Source organism: Papio anubis, chromosome 1 (genome assembly GCF_008728515.1).
Source record: "Papio anubis isolate 15944 chromosome 1, Panubis1.0, whole genome shotgun sequence".
NCBI lineage: Eukaryota > Metazoa > Chordata > Mammalia > Primates > Cercopithecidae > Papio > Papio anubis.
Window position 1 is genome coordinate 14,155,757 of NC_044976.1, and position 13,602 is coordinate 14,169,358.

Sequence of the window (13,602 nt, forward strand, 5' to 3'; positions counted from 1 at the left end):
GTGGTGTCCTTGTCTCTATCTCCCTACCCCTTTAAATAGCGTATATCCAGACATTGTAATTTATGGCGTGTACCCAAACCCCAGAAGAAGTGGGCCTCAGAGCCATTAACATAACTTCCAGATTAGTACTGCAGGAGGACAGCTCCCTGCTGATGTAAAAGGTATGCATTTTGGGCCAGGCATGATGGCTCCCACCTGTATTCCCAGCACTTTGGGAGGCTGAGATGGGCAGATCACTTCAAGACCAGCCTGGCCACCATGGCAAAACTCCATCTCTATTTAAAAAAGTGGGACGTGGTGGCATGCACCTGTGGTCCCCACTACTCAGGAGGCTGAGGTGAGAGGATTGCTTGAGTCCGGAAAGCGGAGGTTGCAGTGAGCTGAGATCATGCCACTGCACTCCAGCCTGGGCAACAGCAAGACCCTGTCTCAATTATAACAATAGCAATAGTGTATGGTGGCCAAGAATAGAGCAAGGCTGCTTGGGTTTGAGCGTTGCCACTTACTGGTTTCTATGACTGGGTAAGTTACCTAACCTTTCTGTGCTTGAGTTTCTTCACTTGTTAAATGGGGACCATCAGAGATTATGAGGCTTAAATGAGTTAATCATATGAAGTGCTTAGAACACCTGGCACAAAGTACATGCTAATGAGATGTGATTCTGGTATTCACTATATCACTTAAGGGATTTGCGGATGCTACATGGAATTTGCAGAAGTCAAGTGCTTTGTCTAATAGACTGATGTAGGGAAAGGGCTTTGCCCCATGTAGGTTCCAGGCTACCAGGATTCTGCCTTTTTCAACATGTGGTTTCCAAGATTGCCTTGGACGTCAGCATCCAGCTGGTACACCAGGGAAAGACGTTTTATGTACCAGGCCTGGAAGTGGTGTGCATGACACCTCTGCCCACACTCACTGGCTGGAACTAGTCGCATGACCATACCAGAGGCAAGGTGGGCTGTGAAATAGATGTCCAGGCAGATGAGGGGTACAGATAGTTGGCTGGCTAAGCAGTCCTCCAATGTCGACTTACACAGAGACCACACATACCTTTTCACCAAAGGAGATGGCCCCAAATCCCACCGAGGCAATCCATTGACCTCAACATCCAGAGTCCCCTGATGCCGCCTCTTCTTCCACGTCTTCGTTGTGGCCCCTTAAGGTCTGGCAAACTCTGAACTTGGAGATAAGTTACCTGTTTCTACCCCATACCCAGTGATAGAGCTGGGATAGAATAACTGTAGTAGCAAATCTCAGTTGGAAAAGGAAATGGGAAATGGAGCTGTCACTGGCCCCAACAATTAGAAAATCATGCTGAACAGGCTGGGCGCGGTGGCTCACACCTGTAATCCCAGCACTAGGAGGCTGAGATGGACGGATCACGAGGTCAGGAGATCGAGACCATCCTGGCCAACATGGCAAAACCCCATCTCTTCTAAAAATAGAAAAATTAGCTGAGGGTGGTGGAGCATGCCTGTAATCCCAGCTACTCGGGAGGCTGAGGCAGGAAAATTGCTTGAACCTGGGAGTCGGAGGTTGCAGTGAGCTGAGATCGTGCCACTGCCCTACAGCCTGGTGACAGAGCAAGACTCCGTCTCAAAAACAAACAAAAATCGTGCTGAACAGACATTATGAAGGAGTTTATTAAAAATTCTAGACCAGGCACAGTGGTTCACGCCTGTAATCCCAGCACTTTGGGAGGCCGAGGTGGGCGGATCACAAGGTCAGGAGTTCAAGACCAGCCTGGCCAACATGGTGAAACCCCATCTCTACTAAAAATACAAAAATTGGGCCGGGTGTGGTGGCTCAAGCCTGTAATCCCAGCACTTTGGGAGGCTGAGGCAGGCGGATCATGAGGTCAGGAGATCGAGACCATCCTGGCTAACACGGTGAAACCCCATCTCTACTAAAAAAATACAAAAAATTAGCCACGCATGGTGGCGGGCGCCTGCAGTCCCAGTTACTCGGGAGGCTGAGGCAGGAGAATGGCGTAGACCCAAGAGGCGGAGCTTGCAGTGAGCTGAGATCCGGCCACTGCACTCCAGCCTGGGCGACAGAGCAAAACTCCGTCTCAAAAAAAAAAAAAAAAAAAAAATTAGCCAGGCATGGTGGTGCGTGCCTGTAATCCCAGCTACTTGGGAGGCTGAGGCATCAGACTCACTTGAACCCAGGAGGCGGAGGTTGCAGTGAGCCGAGACTGCACCATTGCGCTCCAGCCTGGCAACAGAGCAAGACCCCGCCTCAAAAAAAAAAAAAATTCTGATTGCCTAGTTTGGAAGGAACTCCCTTGTCCATTGTCCATAGCCCCATCTGAGTAGGCATTGAGTCTGCTCTTGGGAGTTGGCACGGCCTTCCTAGCTAGCTTACTGCTTGGTGCAAGTCTGAGGACCCAAGGGTTGTCTAAAACCTTGGAAAAGAGTCAGTGGCTTTTAAAACCTGAGTGTGTGGTTAATTTGGGAAAACAATTTACTTGGTAGACTTCTGATTATTCACTTGCAGCCATTTCTGCATGCCAGTAACCACACTAGCAATTCATGCCTCTACACAGTTCTCAAGGCTGATTAATTTTGCTTCTCACTTCTAGTTCATTCTCAGAGACACCTGCCTTGACTTCATCTGAAGTATATTTGAATAGGAAAACCCCAACAGATGATTTTTGCTGCAGGGCTGAGTCTTACTGGGCCTTGGTATTCAAAGCCTGTTTCAAACTTAGCTCTTATCTGGGATCTCGAAGGAAATTCATTTTTTACAACCCGCAAGGTCCCAGGTATTTTGACTCACTCTTTTTCATTTCTGCTTATAACCAGTCAATTCTTTCCTACGTTTAGGGTTGTTTTGTCTAATAGAGACGGGGGTTTCACCATGTTGGCCAGGCTGGTCTCAAACTCCTGACCTCAAGTGACCCTCCCCCTCGGCCTCCCAAGGTGCTAGGATTGTAGGCGTGAACCACCACACCCAGCCAGGTCGTTCTTGTAATGCTTGTAACAGCACACTGACTTGAGTTTTCTTTTTTTTTTTTTTTACGAGACGGAGTCTCGCTCTGTCGCCCAGGCTGGACTGCAGTGGCCGGATCTCGCTCACTGCAAGCTCCGCCTCCCGGGTTCACGCCATTCTCCTGCCTCAGCCTCCCGAGCAGCTGGGACTACAGGCGCCCGCCACCTCACCCGGCTAGTTTTTTTGTATTTTTTAGTAGAGACAGGGTTTCACCGCGTTAGCAAGGATGGTCTCGATCTCCTGACCTCGTGATCCGCCCGTCTCGGCCTCCCAAAGTGCTGGGATTACAGGCTTGAGCCACCGCGCCTGGCCTGACTTGAGTTTTCAACTCTTCTCTTAGGCCAGAGATTCAGGCTATGTAGTTAATATAGCCAACCATCCAAGTTGCCACAGGAAGCAGTTTTTCCAGATGTTTTGCCCTCCGAATAACATAGGTCTCCACTTTTCCAGCCTCCCAGATCAGTTTCCTTCTTGACCACCAAACCAGTGTTACAACAGATTTTTGTGGTAAGCATCCCATTTCAGTACCAGGATCTGTACTGGTTAAGGTTGTCTAACTACTGCAACAAACCAACCCCAAATGTCTGTAGCTTAACACCATAAAACTTTCTTTCTCCTTCACTAACATTCCAATGCGGGTTCAAGTCAGTCAGGTGGGAATGGGGTAGGAGGGCTCTTCTCCAAGTTCATTGAGGAACCGGGCTTCCAGCAGCTCTGCTGTGTTCCTGCAGCTCTCAGGGGTGCCCTGGCCTTCAGCATTCCATTGGAACAGGATGGAAATGAGGAGAGTGAAGCGTGAGGGGTTTTCATGGGCCACACCTGCAAATGGTATATATCACTTCTCACACAAAATCAGCAAAAAGTCTCTCTCAGTTATATACTCACTAATTGAAACCCATAATTCTTTTTTTTTTTTTTTTTTTAGATGGAGTCTCTCTCTCGCCCAGGCTGGAGTGCAGTGGCGTGATCTTGGCTCACTGCAACTTCTGCCTCCCCTCCCAGGTTCAAGCAAATCTCCTGCCTCACCCTCCCAAGTAGCTGGGATTACAGGTGCACACCACCATGCCTGGCTAATTTTTGTACTTTTAGTAGAGACAAAGGGTTTCACCATGTTGGTCTGGCCGGTCTCAAACTCCTGCCTTGTGATCCACCCAGCTTGGCCTCTCAAAGTGCTACAGGCGTTAGCCACCGTGCCCATCCAGAGACCCATAATTCTGAACTGTTTTGAGTTGATTTCCTTATTGTTGAGTTTCAAGACAACTTTCCTATCCTAAAGCTTTCTTTTCTTTTCTTTTCTTTTTTCTTTTCTTTTTTTTTTTTTTTTTTTTTTTTTTGAGACGGAGTCTTGCTCTGTCACCCAGGCTGGAGTGCAGTGACACCATCTTGGCTCACTGCAACCTTGGTCTCCTGGGTTCAAGCGATTCTCCTGCCTCAGCCTCCCAAGCAGCTGGGACTACAGGCACGCACCACCACACCCAGCTAATTTTTGTAGCTTTAGTAGAGATGAGGTTTCACCATATTGGCCAGGCTGGTCTCGAACTCATTACCTCGTGATCCACCCACCTTAGCCTCCCAAAGTGCTGGTATTACAGGCGTGAGCCACCACACCCTATCCTAAAAAAAGGCCTATCCTAAAGCTTTCTAAATGACGTGTCTGTGCTTAAAGTGATAAAAAATTAACCATTTTCAGACTCTTAGAGATACCCTGGGGTGTTAACCAGTGTAGAGTCATTACTTTATGTATAGATTTGTACCACGGGGCCTTTATTTGAGAGTATTTCTATGTACACAGACAAGGCAGTTTAAACAGGGTAGCTTAGACAAATCTCACCTTGTTCTACTACCCTTCTTACCTGTCTGAAAAGAATTATGAGGACAAAGGCTAGTTAAAGGTAAGAAATAATTATTCTGTCGCTCAATCTTTTGATATTCAGTTCTATTTGAAATGAGATTTCTAGTACATGATAGAGCTCTTATTTATAGTCCAATTATAGTAGGAATTATGAGACATTAGTTATTAGTGGAAAGAATTACTGGTCCTTGGCACAGAGAAAGGGGAATTCCCTGCATCTTTATTTTTTAAAAGACTAAAAGTATCAAGGGAGTAAATGTGTTCGGGGTTTTATGGCAGAAGTGTGTATCTACAGCTTGGAGGAGAAAAAATCTAAGAAAAGAGGAGTGGGGCCGGGCACAGTTGCTCACACCTGTAGTCTCAGCACTTTGGGAGGCTGAGGCAGGAGAATCTGATCACTTGAGCCCAGGGGTTCAAGGCTGCAGTGAGCTACGATGGTGCCACTGCACTCCAGCCTGGGTGACAGAAAGATACCATCTCTCACAAAAACAGAAAAGAAGGCCGGGCACGGTGGCTCACGCCTCTGATCCCAGAACTTTGGGAGGCCGAGGCTAGCAGATCAACTGAGGTCAGGAGTTCGAGAATAGCCTGGCCAACATGGTGAAACCTTGTCTCTACTAAAAATACAAAAATTGGCTGGGCGTGGTGGCTTATGTCTGTAATCCTAGCACTTTGAAAGGCCAAGGTGGGTGGATCACGAGGTCAGGAGTTTGAGACCAACCTGGCCAACATGGTGAAACCCCGTCTCTACTAAAAATACAAAAATTAGCCAGGCGGTGTGGCAGGCACCTGTAATCCCAGCTACTGGGGAGGCTGAGGCAGGAGAATCACTTGAACCCGGGAGGTGGAGGTTGCAGTGAGCCGAGACTGTGCCATTGCACTCCAGCCTGGGTGATAGAGTGAGACTGTCTCAAAAAAAAAAAAAAATTCTCCAAATAAATGCTTCAGGATTTTTTTTTTCTTTTTTCTTTTTTGAGACAGAGCCTTGCCCTGTCACTGTAGCACAGTGGTGCAATCTTGGCTCGCTGCAACCTGCGCATCCCGGGTTCAAGTGATTCTCATGCTTCAGCCTCCCGAGTAGCTGGAACTACAGGTGCACACCATGCCTGGCTAATTTTTTTTTTTTCAAGACTGAGTTTCACTCTTGTTGCCCAGGCTGAAGTACAATGGCGTCATCTTGACTCACTGCCACCTCTGCCTCCCAGGTTCAGGCGATTCTCCTGCCTCAGCCTCCTGAGTAGCTGGGATTACAGGCACCCACCCCACCCAACTAATTTTTTGTATTTTTAGTAGAGACCAGGTTTTACCATGTTGGTCAGGCTGGTCTCAAACTCCTGACGTCAGGTGATCCATCTGCCCCAGCCTCCGAAAGTGCTGGGATTATAGGTGTGAGCCACCACGCCCGGCCTAATTTTTTGTATTTTTAGTAGAGACAGCATTTTGCCATGTTGCCCAGGCTGGAGTGCAATGGCGTGATGTCGCTCACCGCAACCTCTGCCTGCCGGGTTGAAGCGATTCTCCTGCCTCAGCCTCCTGAGTAGCGGGAATTACAGGCATGTGCCACCACACCTGGCTAATTTTGTATTTTAGTAGAGATGGGTTTTCTCCATGTTGATCAGGCTGGTCTCAAACTCCTGACCTCAGGTGATCCACCTGCCCCAGCCTCCCCAGCAGATCATGAGGTCAGGAGTTTGAGACCAGCCTGGTTAACATGGTGAAACCCTGTTTCTACTGAAAATACAAAAAATAGCCAGGCATGGTGGTGGGCACCTATAATCCCAGTTCTTGGGAGGCTGAGGCAGGAGAATTGCTTGAACCCGGGACGCGGAGGTTGCAGTGAGCCGAGATTGTGCCACTGCACTCCAGCTTGGGCAAAAAGAGCGAAACTCCGTCTCAAAATAAATAAATAAATAAATACATAAAACTTTGACCCCTCTTTTCTTTTTTTTGAGACGGAGTCTGGCTCTGTCGCCCGGGCTGGAGTGCAGTGGCCGGATCTCAGCTCACTGCAAGCTCCGCCCCCCGGGTTTAGGCCATTCTCCTGCCTCAGCCTCCCGAGTAGCTGGGACTAAAGGCGCCCGCCGCCTCGCCCGGCTAGTTTTTTGTATTTTTTAGTAGAGACGGGGTTTCACCGTGTTCGCCAGGATGGTCTCGATCTCCTGACCTCGTGATCCACCCATCTCGGCCTCCCAAAGTGCTGGGATTACAGGCTTGAGCCACCGCGCCCAGCATTGACCCCTCTTTTCACACCCTACCTATATCTAACCATTCCAGAATCCTATCGACTGTACTTCAAAATATATTCGATATCTGATCATTTCTAGAACCCTGGTCCCAGGCACCATTTCTTCTTGCCTGGATTATTGCAACAGGTCTCCCTGCTCCTGCTCTTGTCTACCTGGCTACCTACCTGCCTGTCTGCCTCCCTACCTGCCTGCCTGCCTACCTATATGCCTACCTACATACCGACCTACCTGCCTACATACCTATCTGTCTGCCTGCCTGCCTACCTTCCTGCCTGCCTGCCTGCCTACCTACCTACATACCTATCTACCTGCCTTCCTGCCTACCTTACCTGTCTTGTCTACTCTTAGCACAACAGCCAGCATAATTGTGTTGAATCAGATCAAGCCTCTCCTCCAAACCCTTCAGTGGGTTCCTATCTCACTCAAAGTAAAAGCTGAAGTCCTTATAATGCCTCCAAGGCCCCTGTGGCTGTCTCTCCTTCACTTCCTGCTTGCCTGCCTACCTGCCTACCTACCTACCTGTCTACCTACTTACCTTCCTCCATACCTACATGCTTATCTACATACCTACCTATCTACATACCTGTCTGCTTGCCTGCCTACCTATCTGCCTGCCTGCCTACTTACCTACCTACCTAGCTGCTAGCCTACCTACATGCCTATCTACATACCTGTCTGCCTGCCTGCCTACCTGCCTACCTACATGCCTATCTACATACCTACCTATCTGCATACCTGCTGCTTGCCTGCCTACCTGTCTCTCTGCCTGCCTACCTACCCACTTGCCTTCCTGCCTACCTAACTGCCTTGTCTGCTCTTAGCACAACAGCCAGGTATTGAATCAGATCAGGCCTCTCCTCCAAACCCTTCAGCGGGTTCCTATCTCACTCAGAGTAAAAGCTGAAGTCCTTATAATGCCTCCAAGGCCCCGGTGGCTCTCTCTCCTTCACTTCCTGCTTTCCCACCCTTCAGCTCTGAGCCACCCTGGCCTGATTGGCCTTGACACTTGCCATTACATGCCTGCTCCCACGTCAGGGCCTTAGGCTGGAATTCTGTTTCCTCAGAGACCTTCTTGGCTTTCTTTCTCACTTCTTTCAAGTCTTTACTCAGATTAAATATTTGGTAAATATAAATCAGGTAAATATAAATTTGGTAAATATAAATATAAATAAATGTGGTCAATATAAATATAAACCAGACCTTTATACAAGGTCTCGCTCTGTCACCCAGGCTGAGGTACTGTGCAATTACGACTCCCTGCAGCCTCAAATTCCTGGGCTCAAGAGATCCTCCCACCTCAGCCTCCTGAGGAGCTGGAACTACATGTTCACACCTCCCAAAGTGTGGGGATTACAGGTGTAATTGATAAATATTTGATAACTTACTTAGGTAAAGTAGCCAGAGAAGACCTCACCAAAGTGATACTAGGTGACAGTATAACACCTTAGTGATATCACCTTAGTGAGGCCTTCTCTAGCTACTTTATCTAAAATTGTAGCTGCCCCTCCCCACATCACTTCCCTTCTACATTTTTCTCCTTTGCATTGACCACTACCTAACATACTCTGTGTCTCACTTATGTATCTTGTTTATTTTCTTTCTCTGCTATTAGACTGTAAGCTCCATGAGGGTAGGGATTGATGTCTGTCCTTCTCAATGCCATACCCTCAGTGTCTAGAACTGTGCCTTGTGCAGAGGAGCCACTTGACAGAGCAGGAGCACCGTCATCTTGGACAAACACCACCATTTTCAGTTCCAGCTCCCTTTCAAACCTCATGCATCTTAAGGAAATCACTTCTCTTCTAACAACAAGCAGCCAGAAAGAGCAGACAGTAAACACAGATAAGACAGCTCAGGCACAGAAGGAGGGAGAAAATCAACTTCACACTCATACAATGGGCCTCAGTAAAACAGTGGGCCCTAATAAGCACATTCCTTTCCCTCTAGGTGCACTAAGATAGGGAAGCTAAAAAGCAGACTCAGGGGGTTGGGGGATGCCTGCAGCTGCAGGAAGATGTATGGGAACAGACACACAACTGTCCCTCCCATGTAAGCAAGACAAAGAGACACAGAAACATTCCGAGCCTGTGATAAGCTCTCCCACCCTGAACTCTTAAATACTCATAGTCTGTAAGAGAAAAGGCTCCCAACTTAACTTGGCCAGAAGCCCCTCTCAGGTTTATTCTCCAAAATATGCCCATCTTTGACTGTTAAGCCACTTTTCTTTTTTTTTTTTTTTTTTTTTTTTTTTGAGACGGAGTCTTGCTCTGTAGCCTGGTCTGGAGTGCAGTGGCCGGATCTTAGCTCACTGCAAGCTCCGCCTCCCGGGTTCACGCCATTCTCCGGCCTCAGCCTCCCGAGTAGCTGGGACTACAGGCGCCCGCCACCTCGCCCGGCTAGTTTTTTGTATTTTTAGTAGAGACGGGGTTTCACCGTGTTAGCCAGGATGGTCTCAATCTCCTGACCTCGTGATCCGCCCGTCTCGGCCTCCCAAAGTGCTGGGATTACAGGCTTGAGCCACCGCGCCCGGCCCTGTTAAGCCACTTTTCATGTTTCTTTCTTCTTTCTTCAACTCTTACACCACTCAGATATGTTTTGAATGAACAAATCCAGGAACACAGGAACACCATTTTTCTGCCTCAGTTTCCTGACTTCAAAGTCCCTGAGAGGCTACCATAAGTGGGGTGACATAGCTAGTGGCAGAAATGTGCCTGAAACCCAGACAGGTCAGTGAGGTCCATTGAGAGATTCTAGCCCCAGTGACCACTGATGCTGAGTTTAATGTAGATTTAAGGCAGATGACATTCAGGGTTAGTATGCTTGCAGACTTCTATGTGAGGTAGTTTTTTTGTTTTTTTTTTTTTGTTTGTTTTTTGTTTTTTTTTTTTTAGACAGGTTCTCACTCTATCGCCCAGGCTGGAGTGCTAGAGTACAGTGGCACAATCATAGCTCACTATAACCTTGAAACTCCTTGGCTCAAGTCATCCTCTCACAGCAGCCTCCTGAGTAGCTAGGACTAGAGGTGCATGCAGGCACACCCAGCTAATTTTTTTTTTTTTTTTTTTTGAGACGGAGTCTCGCTTTGTCGCCCAGGTCGGAGTACAGTGGCGTGATCTCGGCTCACTGCAAGCTCCGCCTCCCGGGTTTACGCCATTCTCCTGCCTCAGCCTCCCGAGTAGCTGGGACTACAGGCACCCGCCACCACGCCCGGCTAATTTTTTGTATTTTTAGTAGAGACGGGGTTTCAACGTGTTAGCCAGGATGGTCTCGATCTCCTGACCTCATGATCCACCCGCCTCGGCCTCCCAACCAGCTAATTTTTAAAAATTTCTTAGAGACAGGATCTTACTATGTTGCCCAGGGTGGACTTGAACTCCTGACCTCAAGCAATGCTCCTGCCTCAGCCTTCCAAAGTACTGGGGTTATAAGTGTGAGCCACTGCACCTGGCCCCAGTGAAGTAGTACTTCTTATTATACCCACATATAAGACTAATTTGGGACATTGGCAAACAGTGTCTCTCTGCTACAGTCTTTGATCATAGTACCTCACCCATTATCTTCCTAGAACGGAAAGGCTCAAATCAGGTGTATTAGGCCAGTCTTTCATTGCTATAAATACCTGAGAGTGGGTAATTTATTTTATTTTATTTTTTTGAGATGGAGTCTTGCTCTGTTTCCCAGGCTGGAGTGCAATGGCATGATTTTGGCTCACTGCAACCTCCACCTCCCAGGTTCAAGCGATTCTCCTGTGTCAGCCTCCCAAGTAGCTGGGACTACAGGCATACACAACCATGCCTGGCTAATTTTTGTATTTTTAGTAGATATGGGGTTTTACCACGTTGGCCATGCTGGTCTTGAATGCCGGACCTCAAGTGATCCACCCGCCTTGGCCTCCCAAAGTGCTAGGATTACAGGCGTGAGCCACTGTGCTCGGTGAGACTGTGTAATTTATAAAGAAAAGAAGTTTAATCGGCTCATGGTTCTGCAGGCTGCACAAGCATGGGCCAACATTGTTCAGCTTCTGGGGAGGCCTCCAGGAGCTTTTACTCATGGCAGAAGGTGAAGCAGGAGCAGGCATATCACATGACAAAAGCAAGAGCAAGAGAAAGAGCGTGGTGGGGAGGTGCCACATACTTTTACCTGACTACATCTTGCGAGAATTCACTCACTGTCTTGAGTACAGCACCAAGAGGATGGTGCTCAACCATTCATGAGAACTACACCCCCACGATCCAGTCACCTCCCATCAGGCCCCACCTCCAACACTGAGGATTACTTTTTTTTTTTTTTTTTTGAGACAGGATCTTGCTTTGCGCCCAGGCTGGAATGCAGTGGCGTGATCTCAGCTCACTGCAACCTCTGCCTCCCAGGTTCAAGCGATTCTCTTGCCTCAGCCTCCAGTGTAGCTGGGATTAAGGCACGTGTGCCACCATGCCTGGCTAATTTTTGTATTGTTAGTAGAGACGGGGTTTCACCATGTTGGCCAGGCTGGTCTCGAACTCCTGACCTCAAGTGATCTGCTTATCTTGGCCTCCCAAAGTGCTGGGATTATAGGAATGAGCCACCACACCTGGACTGAGGATTACATTTTGACATGAGATTTGAAACAGATATCCAAAATATATCATCAGGTGTAAAGAGAAGCAACCTTACATCATTTGTCCTTAGTTTTGTTTTGTTTTTGTCACCTAGGCTGGGGTCTTGAATTCCTGACCTCAGGCAATCCACCCACCTCGGTATCCCAAAGTGCTGGGATTACAAGTGTGAGCCACTGCACACAGTCTCTTTTGTCCTTTAACTTCCATGGCCAGCTAAAAAGTGTATCTGCATTTTAATTAAGTTAAAACCATTAATCAGCAAAAATAAATTAATCAGAAAATTATTCAGAAAAAAGAAACTGTAAAGGCCAGGCGCGGTGGCTCAAGCCTGTAATCCCAGCACTTTGGGAGGCTGAGACGGGCGGATCACGAGGTCAGGAGATCGAGACCATCCTGGCTAACACGGTGAAACCCTGTCTCTACTAAAAAATACAAAAAACTAGCCGGGTGAGGTGGCGAGCGCCTGTAGTCCCAGCTACTCAGGAGGCTGAGACAGGAGAATGGCGTGAACCCGGGAGGCGGAGCTTGCAGTGAGCTGAGATCCGGCCACTGCACTCCAGCCTGGGCGACAGAGCGAGACTCTGTCTCAAAAAAAAAAAAAAAAAAAAAAAAAACAACTGTAGCATAGCCCTTTGTATGCTACAGCTCAAGGCAGCTGTTCTAGGTTGATGGACAGTTCTCTTCCATACAGTGATTCAAGGAACTAGAGTGTCTGCATTTTATAAGTCTGACATCCCCTTGGCTTCATCCCACTGATAGAAGAAGAAACAGCACGGAAGAGGAAATTTGTGTAGAATTCCAGCCTAGGAATGGATCACATTTCTGTTCATGTTCTATTTGAGAGGATTTGATCATATAGCTGTGTCTGTTGCAAAGGAGGCTGGGAAATGTAGTGTAGCACTGTGCCTGGTTACAACTGTATTACTGTGTAAAGAGAGAGAAGATTTTGTTTTTTTGTTGTTTGGCTTTTGTTTTGAGACAGGGTCTTGTTCTGTTGCCTAGGTTGGAGTGCAGTGGTGCAAACATGGCTCACTGCAGCCTCAACCTCCCATGTAGCTGGGATCACAGGAACATATCACCATGCCTGGCTAATTTTTGGATTTTTTGTAGAGATGGGGGTCTTACTTTGTTGCCCAGGCTGGTCTTGAACTCCTGAGCGCAAGTGATCATCCCATCTTGGCCTCCCAAAGCGCTGGGATTACAGGCGTGAGCCATTGCACCCAGTCAGAGAGAGCAGATTTGGGTGAATAGCTAGAGGCCCTTGGATGCGAACAGACCAGCATGCTTGAGAAACTAAGGTTGGTGGTGCTGGCACATACCAGCTGAGAGATTAGCAGATGAGTCAGGGAGGGAGGCTGGATCAGATCAGCATTGGAAGCCAGAGAAAAGAGTATGGACTGTATTCTAAATGCTATGACAGTAGGTGGAGGCTGCAGTCAGCTGAGATCACGCCACTGCACTCCAGCCTGGGTGACAGAGCGAGACTCAGTCTCAAAAAACAACAGGCTGGGCTGGGCGCGGTGGCTCACGCCTGTAATCCCAGCTCTCAGGGAGGCAGAGGCGGGAGGATAGCTTGAGCCCAGGAGTTCAAGACCTGCCTGGGTAATATAGCGAGACCCTGTTCTCCACAAAAAAAGAAAAAAAAAAAAAAAAAGACAAAAAAAAACACAACAGGCTGGGGGCGGTGGCTCACGCCTGTAATCCCAGCACTTTGGGAGGCCGAGGCGGGTGGATCATGAGGTCAGGAGTTCAAGACCAGCCTGGCCAACGTGATGAAACCCCATCTCTACTAAAAATACAAAAATTAGCCAGGTGCAGTGACAGGCACCTATAATCCCAGCTACTTGGGAGACTGAGGCAGGATAATTGTTTGAACCCAGGAGGCGGAGGTTGCAGTGAGCCGAGATCAAGC